Source organism: Pseudophryne corroboree, chromosome 5 (assembly GCF_028390025.1).
Source record: "Pseudophryne corroboree isolate aPseCor3 chromosome 5, aPseCor3.hap2, whole genome shotgun sequence".
Taxonomy (NCBI): domain Eukaryota; kingdom Metazoa; phylum Chordata; class Amphibia; order Anura; family Myobatrachidae; genus Pseudophryne; species Pseudophryne corroboree.
In genome coordinates this window covers 9,324,264-9,343,698 of record NC_086448.1, presented here as the reverse complement: position 1 = coordinate 9,343,698, position 19,435 = coordinate 9,324,264, and positions in this window count along the sequence as shown.

Sequence of the window (19,435 nt, the reverse complement as noted above, 5' to 3'; positions counted from 1 at the left end):
GATTGCTCTCACTGACGTCAGTGGCCATCACATCGAGGTAATCAAAGAGAGGTAGGGATCCTTTCAACTGGGGGCTCTATGTCCGGAATTCAGTGATCGTCCCTGAATGGTAAGAATAGAGAATTTATTGTCTATCTTTGCCATACAGGATTGCGGTCATACACTGAAGCTGAATCCGTGTCAGTGTTCCGGGAACACGTGACAAGGTAATATTTAAGTCCGGGACTTAATATTACGAAGTTTTATGTAAAAAACATAAAACAGGTATCAGGGATACCATAGAATCTTTAATGTCTGGGACTTAAAGATACGTCTGAGAAAGGACCAGGAGTCCAAGCGCAATTCTCCAAAGACGTTAGTATCTGGGATACTTAAAAAAAAAAATATATAGACCTGGGGTCTATACATAACGTAGATTATACCTCGATCTGATCGTCTATATATATATTCTTGTATGTTGTAGTGAGATAAGTTCTTATATTTGGTTCAGACGGCTGGTAAGTTTTCGTCTGCCAGATATCTTTACTCAAAACTCTTTTCTTGCTTCCTGTTTAAAACGCTGTATTTTTCTGACATCTTGTACGAATGGTAAGCGTACCCGTCAAAAGATTTCATGTTCTCATTATACAGATAATATTGTGATATTGTCAATGACTAATTAACTGGTGTTAGCTAATGCATGCATAGAAAGTTTTTAAATTGCATTTTTTGTTGTGAAATTGCATAGAACGTATTTTTGTTGTGAAATTGCATAGAATGTTTTTTTTGTAAACTGCATTTTTGTTGTGATATTGCATAGACAGTTGTTATAAGTTGTTGTAGAAATTGCGTAGAAAGCTGGTGTAGATTGTATTCTTTACTATGGGAGGGGGTCAGAGTAAGACAGTCATTTATCCTCCACCTTTACCAGGAGAGACATGTAAGGAGTATGTAGCCCGTAACTCCACCACAGATTATTATCTAGTTAACCCTTGGGTAGATAACTTAGCGGGGTGGACAGAGAAAGTTGGCAGCCCCAGCCCATTCCCCCGTGATGGTATTAATTATCCATTTTATATGGACATGATCAAAGGGCTTTGTCTGGGAGACAAGGAAGCCTGGCCGTGGTATGATCATGACCCACAATGGGACATGACATATATGCGCGCTGGAGGAGAGCAATGGCTCACGATAGCACCTCATTGGTATGACAAAAATATCAAGCAGAAACAGCGTAGAATAAAATCTGTAACTTCCCGACTACACAAAGCTGAGGAATTTAGAAGCAACAAGTTTCTGAAAAACTCTTCTCCTCCGCCCTACAGTCCCCTATACCCCTCCTTAAAAGACACAGATCTTTTAGCTGCAGTTGCTTTGTCACGAATGCCGATGCAAAGGGGAGGGGGAGGAGGGGAAGGGGAAGGAGAAGGAGGCTCAGGAGGAATAGCCCCCCCTGACAGTACCCTCCACATAGACGTAACCACCCCCGCCCCTAGTGCCCCTACTCCTAACAGACAAACCGTCTCCCGCCGCAACGCTGACTTAACTATTGCTACTGACAACCCTCTCACCCCCTCCACAACGCGATCCGGCACTGGTTTCCTCGGTGTTGCCACCCACCTGCCCTTCATGACAGTAGGGGATCAGTTGTTAAAGAAACCCATTGAAATAGAGGATTTAGACAGAATTGTTAAGAACTGTCCCAAACCCACTGTTGCACCTGACGGCTGCATAGCTTACTTGAAAAAGGCTTGCACAGGACGCAGCTATACTCAAGAAGATATGAAGCTGATCATAGATGGGGTTATAGACCATTACAACGGGTGGGATTGGAAAAAGATTCCCACCATAAACACTCCTACCACCCTTAACGATGCCGTTCGCTACCCTCTCAATACTGGGGACGGTGTAACGGAGATGTGGAAGGAAATTGAGACCCATATGAAAGAGATTTTTAAAACCCGGGCTTCTCTTCCCATTGCCGTAGCATGTAAACAAAAGCCCACTGAAACTGTCACTGAGTTCTGGAAGAGGTTTAAAAAGTGTTGGTCTGAAGATGCAGGTCTCACTCTTGTAGATACAGACCATTTACTAATTTCTACCTTTGTAAATAACTTGTTGCCATCTGTTATGGTCCCAGTTAAGCAAGGTGTTTCTTCCTGGACCTCTGATAATATTAAGGAATTTGAAAAGCACTTATATGAAAAGGAAGCTGCAGGATGCTTTGATGTTAAAAAACCCTTGCAGAATGCCCCAACTCATAATTACCAAAATCAGAGAGGTCGGGGAGATAGACGCCAGCAGCACTCCACTGGCCCACCCCGTAATCCAGCCCGATATCAAAACCCACAAGCCAGGCCACCCCACCCCCCTGACTCTGCCAGCAGGAAACAAACCTCCTGCTTCAACTGTGGAAGGGACGATCACTGGGCAAGGGATTGCCCTTGTCCCTCACAAAACCACCGACAGCCCCAAGCTCCGGCTCCCTCCCGGGATCATCCCCGACAGTCACACAACAACCCCTTTCAGGATCATGTCCGATTCCGAGTTGACTGGCAGGACCCCTCCCACTGACGGGGCCCGGAGGAGGGTATCCCAGCCTTTGCCCAGCTCACCAGACACTGGAAGGACCCACCGCTACTAACCTTGATTATAGGAAAGAGAGCAATCCCTTTCCTGGTAGATAGCGGGGCAACTACTAGTGTTTTGTGTGTCGACCTGTACGATGGTCATTTGGTAAAGACTGCTCCTTCAATGGGAATCAATGGGATACCCACAGATGCTTACCTGACAGATGCCCTTAGTGTCAGAACCACGGGAGGCACATATATGGGTAAACACAATTTCACTGTAATACCTGAATGTCCAATTAATCTTCTGGGAAGGGATCTTCTTAGCAGGCTCGAAATCTCCATTCTCCCTTCACCCACTGGCAGTGGCCTGGAGGTTGAGTCCCCACACCTACCGGTGTGGGAAGCAACAGACATTACACCTGATTTTGACAAAGTAAACCCTGCTCTATGGTCGGAGGGTCCCTATGACACTGGCCTCATTCCTTGCACACCATATAGAGCAACCCTGAAACCTGACACACAACCTGTCTATCAAAAGCAATACCCCTTGTCACAAGAGAAGGTTGAAGGTCTTAGACCAATGATACAACAGTTTCTCCAACAAGGCATTCTCAGACACGTAATTTCACCTTACTGCACACCAGTCAACCCAGTTGCTAAGTCAGATGGCAGTGTAAGGTTTGTACAAGACCTTAGGGCAATTAACCAACTCATTGTGCCTATAGCACCCATTGTACCTGACATTAACTCACTCATTTCAGCTATCCCTGCAGATGCTGCATTTTTTTCGGTAATTGATTTAAAAAATGCATTTTTTAGCATTCCAGTGGATGCACAGACACAGTTACTTTTTGCATTTTCTTTTGAGGGCAAGCAACTCACCTGGTGTCGTTTACCCCAGGGCTTCATTGACGCACCTGTTGTGTATAGCATTGTACTCCAGGCCACATTGGGGCCCTGGCACCCTCACCATGGTTCAGTCCTGCTACAGTATGCAGATGATCTGCTGCTCTGTAGTCAAACTGAGGAGGCCTGCCGGGAGGATGGTATATCACTGTTAAACTGGCTCTGTGAATGTGGACACAAGGTGTCCAAAACAAAAATGCAATGGTGTAAGAAGCATGTGGATTACTTGGGTTTTGTGCTCACTCAGGGGGAAAGGAAAGTCAGTCCACAGCGCATTCAGTCTGTATTGGGCCTGGTCACCCCAACTACCCAGAGGGAACTGCTGTCTTTTCTGGGTATGGTAAATTACTGCAGACAGTGGATATCTGATTGTTCCTATTATGATAACATTTTGAGACAAGCCACACTGAAAGACAAACCTAATATTGTACAATGGTCACAAGAAATGTTAACTGCATATGAAAGCTTAAAGTGTATGTTAATGAAAAGTCCGGCACTTGGCCTCCCCAACTATGTACTACCTTTTCATTTGTTTGCAAGGGACAATTGTAAAACCATGGCGGGGGTGCTCACACAGTTTCATGGAGGAAAGTTGCGCCCAGTGGCATTTTTTTCCAAAGTAATGCCTGTCACAGTGCAAGGTATGCCTGCTTGCCTCAGGGCACTTGCAGCCTGTGCAATGGTAACTGAAATGGCCACCACACTCACCCTAGGCCACACAACAATACTTCACACCACTCATGATGTTCTAACCATTTTAAAAGGGTTACACACGCAACACATGTCAGCTCAGCGCCTCAGTGGATATGAGGTTCTCCTTTTAAACAACCCCTCCCTCACCATTAAGTATGCCACCAACTCTTCAGGTCCTGCACCCATTCTCAACGCTCTACTGGGGCTCAAAGGTCCTGAAGACCACCCTCCTGAACCCCATGACTGCTCAGCTTCCATTGAGTCAGAAACATCCCCCAGACTGGACATGTCCCCTGTCCCTGTCCCCGACGCGGATGTCATTTTTGTAGATGGTTCCTGTAGCAGACCCAATGACACCACGTACCAAGCGGGTTATGCTATTGTCACTCTCCCTGACATTATTCTGGAAGCACAGCCCATTCCTTACCAGTCAGCACAGGCTGCAGAGCTCATTGCTCTCACAAGGGCTTGTCACCTTTACCAGAATAAACCAGTCACCATCTACACTGACTCCAAATACGCGTACGGCGTCGTGCATGACCATGGGGTCATTTGGCGACGCCGTGGTTTCCTTGGAGCTGATGGAAAAGGCATATCACATGCCCAACTCATCTCTGACCTTCTGCATGCCATAACCCTGCCCTCTGACATTGCAATCCTCCATTGCAGGGCACACACGGGGGGGAAGGATGCAGTCTCCCTTGGAAATGCTCTTGCTGACTCTGCTGCCAAACATGCGGCCTCACAGCCCATCACTCAGGCCCACATGTCCATCATGACCCCCCCAGCTCTCGACAACCACTACCTGATCACCCAGTTACAGGCCTCAGCCTCCAAAGCCGACCTAGCTGACTGGACTTACCCAGTTTTGCAGAAGAATCCTAAAACAGGATTAATCTGCAAAGAGGGGAAACCTTGTATACCCCAGTCCAGTGCACCCTTGTTTATTGCCCACTACCATGGCATAGGACACCACAGTAAGGCAACAACTACCTTACTCTTACGTAATGATTTCTATGTCACGGATGCCAAGTCATTAGTAGATCAGTATGTCAGTAGATGCATCACTTGTCTGCGAAACAACCCCAACAACCCTGACAAGGCAAAACATCAGCATCTTGAATACCCCACCACACCCTTTACACACCTGCAAATTGACTTCACCCATATCCCAGGTACTGGTAAACAGGAGTATGCCCTGGTCATTGTAGACATGTTCTCTCGATGGCCAGAGGTATTCCCCACTAAATCTGAGGATGCAAAGACAGTTGCTAGGATCCTAACTCAGGAAATCATCCCCAGATGGGGGTGCCCATTGCAAATCAATAGTGATAAAGGCTCCGCCTTTACAGCAAAAATTACACAGGCTCTGGTAAAGACCCTGCAGGTGGAATGGAAATTCCACATCCCGTATCACCCGCAGAGTTCAGGGGTCGTAGAACGCATGAATAGGACCCTCAAAGACAAGCTTAGGAAGGCCACAGGGGGTACCTTCCATAAATGGAAGAAGGTCCTTCCTATTATCCTAGCAGAGATCAGAATGACCCCACAAAAGACTCTGGGTTACTCCCCATTTGAAATACTAATGGGTAGGCCTTTTCCTACACCCTGGGCTAAGAAACCACTAGTAATACAGGAAGGAGATCTAGAACTCATCAGAGAAGAGTATGTCAGGTCCCTGATAATAAAACTGAATGAAATTGAACATGAGGTTGTTTGTAAAAACCCTTTGAATCCACAGGAACCTACACACCCCTTTAAAGTCGGAGACAGAGTCGTGGTGAAGGTGCTCCCCAGGAACAAGAGCCCAGGAGACTTCACCTATGGTCCAGAGACAGAGGTCGTAGCAGTTACCCGAACAGCAGTCCTGACAGAGGAAAGTCCTACCTGGATCCATGCATCCCGAGTAAAAAAGGTTCCTAGACCAGACCTAGAGAGGGAAGCAAGTGATTCCAGTGAGGTACGAACCGGGGCAGACAGCCCTGACCTCCCACCTAGCGAAGACAGAAGAACAGAAAACGATGAAGAACCTGCCCCCTATCTCTATCCTGGGGACTATCTCGATAGCCCTACTGGCCCTCATTCACCTCACAATATGTGAAGTCAGCATCACACAAACAGATGGGGTCCCCACCTTGTGGTACAATTCCTCTAACACACACGTAGCCACATATATCCTTGACTATTCTATATTCCCCAAAATTGCTGATGACAAATATTATATACAACAAAGGAGGAAATCAGGAATGTCTGAGACAGTATATATTTGTGTTACTGACGAATGGTACTATGACATTAGATATTATGGATCTAATTGTAATTCCTGGGAAGCTGTGGGGTGGAATACAGGAACAGATTGGGGATATCGCCCATCAGCTGCCAGAAACAGATATGGTCAACATCTGAACCTACTTCAAAGATTGTCTATTCATAAAATGGAAGAGGGCCCAGACTCATATCGGTTCAGGCTAAACATAGTGCATCCCAGCAACCGGGATAATGCAACTTATGTAGTTGGTATATGGTGGCAAGCAGGGTACTATAGTGCAAGACAAAGGTTTTATTTATGGGATATGTACAAAAACCCAAAATACCAGCCTAAAATTGCTCCCCAAAACAAACCTTTAAAGCCCCATATTGCCACTTCTAAAGATATGGTGGCTATTACTAACCCTACCTTTGAAGACACCCTAGCTATTGAAACTGGTTTCTCTGACATTAAGTTTTGGTTGGAATGGATGAAGTATAGTGCTAACAAACACAATAAAAGCAACTGTTATGTCTGTGGCAAATCTAGGCCCCACCTAGGTACAGTGCCCCTTAATATACCCCTAGAACAGGAAAATTGTTTTTTCAGCCTTTTTAATGACACCAAAACAAATGACAGTCAGTGCGAAATGTGGAAAAGGGAATATCCCATATTGTCAAAAAATCCCAACCCAGGAAATACCATAACCATATATCCTGGAAACTATACCTGTTATACATCTAACATCACCCCAGGGAGAAATTTAAAAACCTTCCCACCAGGGTATTGTGCAAATAAAAGAACAACTGTTTTAGTCAACCAAACTAGATCACTAGGCGACATTTATTATATATGTGGGGATATGAAGCTTAGAACTAAATTAGACACACCATGGTATGGTGAGTGTGCCCTGGCCAAAGTCATAATGCCACTCCTAATGATCACCGATGACCCCAATCCTCCCTCTAATACTCCTGCTAATCGAAAGAAAAGAGCACTCCCAGGAGGTAGCTTTGACCCCCACGTGTACATTGATGCTATAGGGGTCCCAAGAGGTGTTCCAAATGAGTTCAAAGCTAGGGATGAGGTGGCTGCGGGTTTTGAGTCATTGTTCCCTATAGTAACTGTAAATAAAAACGTAGCCTGGATTAATTATATATATTATAATCAACAAAGATTTGTTAATGATACCAAAGATGCTCTTAAAGGTATAGCTGAACAGCTAGAAGCCACTTCCCAAATGACATTTCAAAATAGAATGGCCCTTGACATGATTCTAGCAGAAAAAGGCGGTACATGTGTTTACATTAGTAAGGTGGAAGGCTGTTGTACATATATTCCTGACAACACTGGTCCCAATGGTAAGGTTACTTTAGCCATAAACAAGTTAGAAACCTTATCCATAGAACTCAAGAAAAATTCAGGTATTGATAACCCATGGAGCCAATATTTTGGGTGGTTTGAAAATTGGAAACAGGCTCTTGTGCAAATAAGCATATTCATACTTGTAACTTTAATTCTTTTAGGCATTATAGTTTATTGTGTAATTCCCTGTGGAAAGAAACTTACCTCCAAAGGCATTGATAAGGCCCTGATGTACTATGATATAACCCCCAGTCCTGTCACCTCCTCTGATAGTAAGGGACCCGACGATTATGCCCAATATCTCAAGAACTGGAGGAACAAGAAAGGAGCCTCACTTAAGAATCATGTCATATAACAATCATGATTCTAAGAGGGGATTGAAGGGTTAAACATGCTATATGAATTGTTATGTGTTTGAATAGACACGTACGCACTCTCTACAAGATGCCTTTGTCTGTTCATATAATATAAGGCTTGTGTGTGTCTTATCTTCAAGGACAATTACATACTAGATCAAAACTGTTACTTCTGTGTGTTACTAAAATATCCCGCATGTAATGTCGTATGCTACTTCTATTTATCCAATCATATGCTTGCACATATTGTATACACCCATGTTTCTCTTCTATATAGTACGCTGTAATTTATTAAATAAACAGAGTGATTCTTAACTACATGGTGTCGTGTATTATCTGTAACGTTAAGGATTGCTCTCACTGACGTCAGTGGCCATCACATCGAGGTAATCAAAGAGAGGTAGGGATCCTTTCAACCTCCTCCCAGCATACAGAGAGGAGACACATAACACATTCATATCTCCTCAGTAATGCAGGGAGGAGGCGTGTCAGTGCACTGCTGAGCATGCTGGGACATCTGCAGACCACAGCCACACCTCCTCCCAGCATACAGAGAGGAGACACATAACACATTCATATCTCCTCAGTAATGCTGGGAGGAGGCGTGTCAGTGCACTGCTGAGCATGCTGGGACGTCCTCAGTTCACAGACACGCCTCCTCCCAGCATACAGAGAGGAGACACATAACACATTCATATCTCCTCAGTAATGCAGGGAGGAGGCGTGTCAGTGCACTGCTGAGCATGCTGGGACATCCGCAGACCACAGCAATGCCTCCTCCCAGCATACAGAGAGGAGACACATAACACATTCATATCTCCTCAGTAATGCAGGGAGGAGGCGTGTCAGTGCACTGCTGAGCATGCTGGGACGTCCTCAGTTCACAGACACGCCTCCTCCCAGCATACAGAGAGGAGACACATAACACATTCATATCTCCTCAGTAATGCAGGGAGGAGGCGTGTCAGTGCACTGCTGAGCATGCTGGGACATCCGCAGACCACAGCAATGCCTCCTCCCAGCATACAGAGAGGAGACACATAACACATACATATCTCCTCAGTAATGCAGGGAGGAGGCGTGTCAGTGCACTGCTGAGCATGCTGGGACATCCGCAGACCACAGCAATGCCTCCTCCCAGCATACAGAGAGGAGACACATAACACATTCATATCTCCTCAGTAATGCAGGGAGGAGGCGTGTCAGTGCACTGCTGAGCATGCTGGGACATCTGCAGACCATAGCCACGCCTCCTCCCAGCATACAGAGAGGAGACACATAACACATTCATATCTCCTCAGTAATGCAGGGAGGAGGCGTGTCAGTGCACTGCTGAGCATGCTGGGACGTCCGCAGACCACAGCAATGCCTCCTCCCAGCATACAGAGAGGAGACACATAACACATTCATATCTCCTCAGTAATGCAGGGAGGAGGCGTGTCAGTGCACTGCTGAGCATGCTGGGACGTCCTCAGTTCACAGCCATGCCTCCTCCCAGCACACAGAGAGGATTTAGTGATGCAGTCAGCACAGTGCTAAGCCTGCTGGGACATCAACACACCTCAACCACGCCTCCTCCCAGCATATGGAAAGGACTGAGTGATGCAGTCAGCACACCTCCTGTTCTTTTGTTCAGCCCTCTCTCTGTCCCACAACAATCGATTTCCCGCTGGTTGGGATTGTTTTGTTCAGCACATCATCGGTTTTTGTTGAGAGTTAGCACTGAATGTGTGAAACTAAACATTTTCGCTGTAAAAATGAGTTCTTCTCAGAAATGGTGAATTAACAACCCCAATGTTTTTGTGGACAATCTAGTGTTGCAAAAGAAAATAAAGATATAACTGTATTCGTAAAACAAACGTATCCAGTTTATATTGGATGTCACATAAGCCAGCTAGACAAGATAAGGGTGCCTCACAAAGTTTGTAAAACCTGTGTGGAATCACTCCACAGTTAGACTTAAGGTGATTGAAAAGGACTTAATTTTGGCAAAATGTACCTATGATGTGGTGTGAGCCAAGATATCACTTGGGTGGCTGCTATTTTTGTGCTGTAAATGTGAAGGGTATGAATTGATTTAAGAAACGCAAATGGGAATACCCAAGTATGAATTCTGCAAAGCAACCAATACCACATAGTGAAGGTTTACCTGTACCATCATTCAGTTCTTAGTGTGAACCTGAATGTGATGATGGGGAAATGGTAATTTTATCCAGCGCAAGTGACAACACAGATGAAAGTGAGTTTGAAGAAAGTTCCTCTACTCCAAACACATTTTCTCAAAAGGAACTAAACAATTTAATTTGAGACTTGAGTTTATTGAAAAAAGGAGCTGAGCTTTTAGAATCCAGAAAAGCACTGTCTTGTGCTGGATATTACTATAACATTGTATCAAAATAGAGAGCAAGCCGTACTGCCATTGCAACAATATTCCTGAACTTCTCCAGATGATGGGCTTACCAGAATATCGAGCAGAAGACTGGTGGCTCTTCTTGGATAGTTCTAAAAGGAGCTTAAAATGCATATTACTGCACAATGGGAATAAATGTTTCGATTCGATGCAGTGCCCAGCAGCGCAGATTACATCAGTGCAGCTCCCCACTCTGCCACCCACCCACATTGCCTGGTGGTCGAGATTACAGCCAATGCGACTCCCCCCTCAGTCCTGCCCGCACCAGCCATTTAGCACAGGTGCTGCCGAACTGCAGAGATTGCTCTGCAGCAGTGGACCCCCTACCCCTGCTGCACAAGCTGCTGTTTAAATGGCAGCTTGTTCCGGATCCTGAGATGGTGAACAGTTTCACGGTCAAACTTTTCCAGAGTTTGATGAATGTCAAAATCTCTACATCTCCTGTGGAGTATAGAAACTGTGACATTTACAGTAAGTGATAATGAATATGCCCCCTTGTCACAAATACTTATGGGATAGTTGTGCAAAACAAAAGCACTGTATGGCCTTCAAGAGAAGTTATAACTGTAGAAGAAGCCAACATCATTCATGAGCCCTGCACAGGAAAAAATCATACTGCCACCTCTCCATATCAAACTGAGTTTAATGAAACAATTTGTAAAAGCATTGGACAGGTCAGGCGATTGTTTCACGTATATTTGTTGAACATTTCCATCTCTTACTATTGAAACATTAAAGGTAGGAATTTTTGATGGCCCACAGATATGGAAACTGGTGAAGGATCCAAATTTTACCACATCTATGATTGAAACCAAGGCCCTCATTCCGAGTTGTTCGCTCGCAAGGCGATTTTAGCAGAGTTGCTCACGCTAAGCCGCCGCCTACTGGGAGTGAATCTTAGCATCTTAAAATTGCGAACGATGTATTCGCAATATTGCGATTACACACCTCGTAGCAGTTTCTGAGTAGCTTCAGACTTACTCGGCATCTGCGATCAGTTCAGTGCTTGTCGTTCCTGGTTTGACGTCACAAACACACCCAGCGTTCGCCCAGACACTCCTCCGTTTCTCCGGCCACTCCTGCGTTTTTTCCGGAAACGGTAGCGTTTTTTCCAACACGCCCATAAAACGGCCTGTTTCCGCCCAGAAACACCCATTTCCTGTCAATCACACTACGATCGCCTGAGCGAAGAAAAAGCCGTGAGTAAAAATCCTAACTTCATAGCAAATTTACTTGGCGCAGTCGCAGTGCGGACATTGCGCATGCGCACTAAGCGGAAAATCGCTGCGATGCGAAGATTTTTACCGAGCGAACAACTCGGAATGAGGGCCCAAATCTGAAGCATGGCTGAGTTATGTGTCTGTCATTCAATCACAAGGCAGACAACTCTCAGGGATTAGTCACAACATAATAAAATGTTTCCACAAAGTAGTATGAGTAGTAAAGTACATTTTTGTAGAGATGTGCGACGGACACTTTTTGGGTTTTGGTTTTGGATCTGGATACCCGCTCGTGTTTTGGATCTGGATTGGTTTTGCCAAAATCACCCTTTTGGGGTTTGGTTTTTGATCTGGCTGATTGTTATGGGATCCGGTCTGAAGATCGACACTATCCAGGTCGACAATGTTTAGGTCAACCACTATAGGTCGACAGTCACTAGGTCGGCAGAGTTTGAAGGTCGACAGGGTTTCTAGGTAGACAGGTCAAAAGGTCGGCATGAGTTTTTCACATTTTTTCTTTTTTTTTACTGTTGCATACTTAACAATCCACGTGGACTACGATTGGAATGGTAACCTTGCCACGGTGCACTAATTCAGCTTCCCGGTCACTGTACGCAGAAAACGACACACAAAAAATAACTCATGTCGACTTTTTGACCTGTCAACCTAGCACATGTCGACCTATAAACCCTGTCGACCTTCAAACCCTGTCGACCTAGTGACTATCGACCTATAGTGGTCGACCTAAACATTGTCGACCTAGACACTGTCGATTTGATGATCCACATCCGATTGTTATCAGCCACAGCGCGGCTCATGGAGGAGGCAGGTTCCGACCGTTGCCAAGCAACCGGGACGCTGCACTTCCTCCATCAGATGGTGCTTCCGGGTCCCGCTATGTGCTTAGCAAAACTATCACAGGGAGGACTGGGATCTGCCGAGCGCCTAGCAATCGGGACGCTAGACGCAGGCAGCGTTCCCGGTTGCAGGGCAACTAGTCTGGCAGCGACCTGTGGACATGCAGCTGCGCAGCTGCACATCCTTTCATTTATTATCTCATCTTTGGGGCTGATGGGAGCAGCTGCATAGAGTTTATTTGTTAAGATTACTGGGTTTTTATTGGTGCAGCACCATTTGTCCAGATGTCCACCATATTCCCTTCCTGGTCTCTCCCCAATCACTGGTGATAGTTCCTGCTTTTGTGAGAACCTGTCAGCTCGTGTGAGAACCAGTCAGCCTGTGTAACACCCGTGACTCTGAGACCCTGCCTGATTGATTCCTGATCTGATCCAGCTTAACGTATACTCAGGGTTTGGTGCGGACTTTAAACACAGGCACTGTCTTGCCAACACTTCTTTATTATAATATCCTGTGCATTGTTGCATTACAAATAATTAGTATTTAACATCTTGTTGTTCATAACACCATGTGCATTGTTGCATGTACATAGTTATTGTCTTAATATTATATTCCAACCTGTGTATTGTTGCACTCATGTGCATTAGATTATCTTTCTTTGTCCACAAATAGTGAAGCAGCATCTACCCAGAGTTCTGTGTATGTCTCACTGTACTGCAACCTACTCTTGCCCAGCCTTTAATAGCCACCTTGGCCAGTATTTACTAAAAAGCCGAGTTTGGCCGATTTGTGTTTTTTTTTTCTAAGTCCCAACACGGGAATTCACTAAGCACAAATCTCGGCAGTGTTTGGGACATTCGTAATGGTTTGAACGGCAAAGTACACAAATACGAATGAATAGACCATCGGTCAAACGCGCCTGTTATTTCATACAATACGGGAATTCACTATTCATTCATATTTGGGTGTTAGTCTCTGAGTGCTCAATTGCGGTCGGATTTGTTTGCGATACGTTAAAAAACGCAGCAAAAAAATAGACCTGATTTTTTCAGCCGTGTTTACATGTGTTGACACTTACAAATCATTCTAACCTGAATTAGGATGCCTATAAAAGGGACACAAACTTCTCTCATGCAAAATAATTTATTTCCTTATGTTTGCTGGCCAAAACTTCTAGATTTGTGAGGCAATACACATTTTTCAACATATATCCATTATTACACACATTTGTTTTCAACTTTCAAATATTTCAAATGTTGTTGTTTCTGCATCATGTTTTTAAATCTGATTACTTATTTTTAACACACACAAACATGGCACAACAATAATGTCAGTCATTTTCGGTCTGAATTATCTAAATATTACCCCCAACTATTAGGACACTTTTAGCCAACTCAATTGTGTTTTTCTTGTCAATTCATCTAGAGAAGAAATGTAAAACAGTTACAATTCACATTGTCTGGCTCAAAGAATGATTAGAATCTAGAAAGAGTAATGATTAGAAAATAATCAAGTGGTCTTCTTTCTGCCTGCTTAAGACAATCTGCCTGGCTGCCAATTAGTCTGTCTGCTGGCTCAAAGAATTATTAGAATCTAGAAAGTGTAATGATTAGAAAAAAATCTAGTGGTCTTCTTTCTGCCTGCTTAAGACAATCTGCCTGGCTACCAATTAGTCTGTCTGCTGGCTCAAAGAATGATTAGAATCTAGAAAGAGTAATGATTAGAAAAAAATCAAGTGGTCTTCTTTCTGCCTGCTTAAGACAATCTGCCTGGCTGCCAATTAGTCTGTCTGCTGGCTCAAAGAATGATTAGAATCTAGAAAGAGTAATGATTAGAAAAAAATCAAGTGGTCTGCTTTCTGCATGCTAACATCTATGTGCAGCTCAAACAACAGTTTCCTGCTAACAAAAAATACAAAGATGATAAAGAAGAAATGTGCGTACAAAATTCCTGTTGTTGTTTGTACCAGTTATAATTAATGATGTTGTACAAATTGTCAAGGAGCTAAGTGTTATATATATTCTGTTAATCATACACTTGGTAAGTGTTTTGTTTCTCTTCTCTTTAAAGAAATGGGTGTGTGTTTTTTTTATGTTTATTTGAGTGGTTGCTTGTCCTGGCCTTTGCCTTTACCACTGTCGTGTTGGCGTGCTCTGGTGGAGCGCCTTGGTGGTGATGACACTGGCGTTATATTTGGAGTAGTCGTATGAGAACTGCTGATTGTTTGCTGTTGCTGCAGGGATCTGAGTGTTTCATTGAGGTTAGTGAGGGTGGCATTGAGTTCACGTGTTGCAGCATTTTGATTGTCTACAATTCTGGACATGGATTCATTGATCATTTGATTGCTTTCTAAAATGTTGATATAGCTTTGCTGTTGTCTGTGCTGTTCTTCCATTATGCGCTGTAAGTTGCCCATGACATGTGTAATGTCTGCACGCATGATTTCCATAGTATTTGCAATTCTTGTGTTTCTTTCATTTTGTCTAATCAGATTTCTGCTGATTCGTCTGAGGTGAGATGGTAGGCTTGCAAACATTTGGGTCTGCCTACGAAGGCAATATTCATTAGTGGCCTACTGTCTAGCCCAAATGGTCCAGAACACTTGATCAGGGCCTTGTGTTACTGGTGTTGTTGGGCTGTGTTGGGGTGGTGGTGTGCTTTGCTGTGGTGGAGTACTCACAGGTGCTGGGGGGCTGATTCCTTCGATTACTGGATGCATTTCTAACATGATTGTGTCATCCATGTCACTGTGTTGCTGTTGTTGCGGAGGGATGCTGGTACCAGGACTAGAAGTTGAAATTAAAAACATTTATCCGTTACTTATCCATATGTTTAATACATTGGTACAAAGCACTAAACATGGAACACATGTAATGGACTGATATCCAGCCTAGCAACATCATCACTCATTACTTAAATACATACATATGCCTGTTTGTGGCAAATGTGTCTGGTTACTTCATTCTGAAAGCAAACACATGAGTTGTATGGTACATCAGACATACTCCTGCCTATAAACACATTGTAATCCATAATGTGTTGCCTTATAGTGTCTCCAACCAAAACATAGAAATGTTTTTGTATGAAGTTGGCAATGTTAGGACAAACACACATGTGTAAATGATTCTAACAACCTTACTATTTGCAAAGCTAACACATGAGTTTCTGTTGCAGTATCTTCCACACAATGTGCTACTGTATGGCTGAAGTGGACATACATATCTTTACTGGATGTTGTGAAGGCCATTTTGTTAGGTTTCCATTTCATGTTTTACTGACTTGGGTAAGTATAGCAGATTTTGATGGGTATTTACTTAATGAGTTTAAGTAAATGGTTTTTTAAAGATCTGACATCTTTAATTGTTATCACAGTTTGTTACTCACAATCAAGATGAGGGGAGTGTGGTTGGCGTCTTGTAGGTGTGTCCAAAATTTGGAGTGGGGGCACCGAACAAACAGTAGATAATCTTCGTGGCGGGGAAGCCTGCTGTGGTTGGCCCTGGACATCAGACCTTGCTTTCTTTGCTGGTAGATGTTTTTTGTGGTGTGTTCCAGAAGTGCGCCTTCTGCTGCTTAAGACTTCTTTGGATGGACCTAGTATTGAAAGTGACATTTTGTTATAGCCATTCATTTACAAACCTAACCTATACTACAATGGACACTTTACCTACTTCCGCAGCATCATCATCATCAGATGTGATGGGAGTGACTGTAGGACGACCAGTACTGCTTTTTTTTCAACACTGTAAATCCAAAAAAAAAAAAAAAAATAATTCATGCTATTGTTAATACATCCACCCATTATGCTTATAAACATTACTTCTTTAAAAAATGGATGTTTTATTATGAATCTAAAAATAAGGACATTAAATACAAAAAGCACAACATCAAACCCAAAACATTGTCCAATAGCCATATGCACTATGGAAAGTACAACACAGGGAATCATATACAGGACACAGACATAGGACACAATTCCAAAAACATACACTAACAAGCCAAAACACACACAGCTTCCTTTTCTAATAAAAGGAAAAAAATTACAGATGCAACATAGAAATAGGTCTGTGATGTGGCACTCCAAACACACATTACCACAATATGAGGCCAAAAAAAAAAAAAAATACAGTAAGGTAACTAAGTCTGCAGTTGTTTTGTCAGTGTACAAATACAGACTCAAAATGAACCAGCAAATAGTGGCCTTGACTTAAACAATATTACATTGAGTACTAATGAAATTACACATGTAACTGCCTTCAAAGACACTTTGCACTACTCCAGCCTCTAACATATCAACCACTGATTTGGAAACATTGCACATGGATAACTGAAATAAAAAACATAGTCCAACTTTCAAAATGTACAATGTGCAAAAGTAAAACATTATTGCTGGACAATTCAATGACACACCAAGTCTAAACTACACATGGAAAATGTACTGTCCAAAAACCACATGACATACAAGCAAGTAAGACGTTACATTGACTTTTGTATGAAACATGACCCAAAACAATGTATTTGATGACGCACACTTGAAGATGGGAGTAATATGCAACGTCACATGACACACATTTAAAACATACAGTAAGCCAGAAGTAATGTCATAGAATGTTAAGGCAAATACACATGCTCACCATCCTTCCTGGGGCGATCGGAATCCCGGACATGGGTTGCAGACACTACTTCTGGAGGGATTTTAGTCCGCATGGGCTCCTCATAGTCCAGATATGTGGCAATATAGGGCGGACCACCACCGGTTTTGCGAGCCGACTTCGCCTCCTTGGCCATTTTGGACTTGACACGTCGCTTTATGTCATAGTACCGTTTGCGGCACGTGTCCTCCGTCTGCTTCACCACCCCCTCACTATTTACAGCAGCAACTACTTTCGCCCACAACACCGTCTTCTTCTGTGTTGGCACCTTGGCGGACTCAGGTCCAAATAGCTGCTGCTGATACTTCATCAGCTCCCGCACCAATGCCACATTTTCTGCATAACTAAACTTTACATTACGCCCAGTCTTAGTAGTGGTGTGTGGCTGCGGAGCTGTCTGACTGTCACTATCACTGTCACTTGAGGCTGCTGCAGCAACCTCACCAACCTCCTCCACCTCACTAACCTCACTAACACTCACCTCCTCCACCTGACCGACCTCCTCCCCCTCACTAACACCCTCCACCTCACTCACCTCAGCCACCTCTGAGTCACACATAATTGTGTGACTAAACAATTAACACAGAAAAAAAAGACAAACAAAACACTCCTCCACTACCACTACACTAATCACACACACACACACACACACACACACACACACACACACACACACACACACACACACTGACAAGGCACTATAAATAAAAAAAACTTGGACAAAAATTGAGACAAAACCGAAAAAAATACAAGACAACAAGAATGACAAAACTACTTTCAAACACAATACAACACTCAGAACTCGCAAAAAAATACTCCTCCAAACAAACACTACTCACCAAACTCCACTGCATAACCTCTCTCCTCACCACTAACTAAACCCACGAGGTGCGGACGGTTTGGGGCGTATTTATATGGTTGCGCACAGACACTCCTACATCTGAAACACAACCAATCACGAACGGGGATGAAAACCGAAACTAAAAGTGAAAATGCGGCCGTGGTCTAAAAAAAACACTGCCGCGTTTAACATAGAAAAAAAACCAAGTACAAACAATAAAAACCCGTATGCAAACGTTAATGTCGGCCGTAAATGACCCCAAAAAATACGAATGCCAATGACATCGGAAAACACGAAAACAAATAAGACGACAGCTTCGTAAATTAGCGTATCTCAATTCAAAAAGTTGCATGAAAATGCACCCGATAACAAAGGAGTTTAAACACTCCACAAACCGACTCAAACACGAATATTAGTAAATACTGGCTCTTGTCTATACATAAAACCTGGGGGAATCTGAGTATGGTGCAGACCTAATTTGCCCTGGAAAGGCGTCTGCTATAGGCAAAGTCTTTGGCTACAGGAGGCTAAAAGACTGCTGGGCAAGGGTAATTGTGTGAGTGTCACCAATAACCATCAGATAGCCCATAACCCGTAGTCCATGTTACACTGATATTAAAAACAAACATAAAGAAGCTGAAATCATAGAATTATGGGTTTAATTTTGATCCTACGGTATTATTAAACTCAATAACATACATTTCCACTCATTTTCAGGCTATTTTGAACATCTCACACCTCACAATATTGTTTTTAGGCCAAAAGGTTGCACTAGGGTCGCTGGATGACTAAGCTAAGCGACACAAGTGGGCGGCACAAACACCTGGCCCATCTGCAAGTGGCACTGCAGTGTCAGACAGGATGGCATTTTTAAAAGCTAGGCCCCAAAAAGCACATCATCCAAAGAAAAAAAAGAGGCGCAAGATGAAATTGTCCTTGGGCCCTCCCACCAGGGCACTCCCACCCACCCTTATGTTGTAAAAACAGGACACACTTTAACAAACCAATCATTTCAGTGTCAGGGTATGCCACATCATTGTGGCGGAAATGAATGGTTTGTTTGGGCCTCCACAAAAAAACATGCAATTAATCCCCCAATGAAAAAGAAGCAATTCATCTCTCCTTGCACAAACTGGCTCTACAGAGGCAAGATGTCGTCCTTATCCTCATCCTCCAATTCCTCACCCCTTTCAGTGCATACATCCTCATCGTCACAGAGTATTAATTTGTCCCCACTGGAATCCACCAACACATGTCCCTGTGTACTTCCTGGAAGCAATTGCTGGTAAATGTCTTCCAGGAGAAATTTATAATTCATTTTGATGAACTTCATC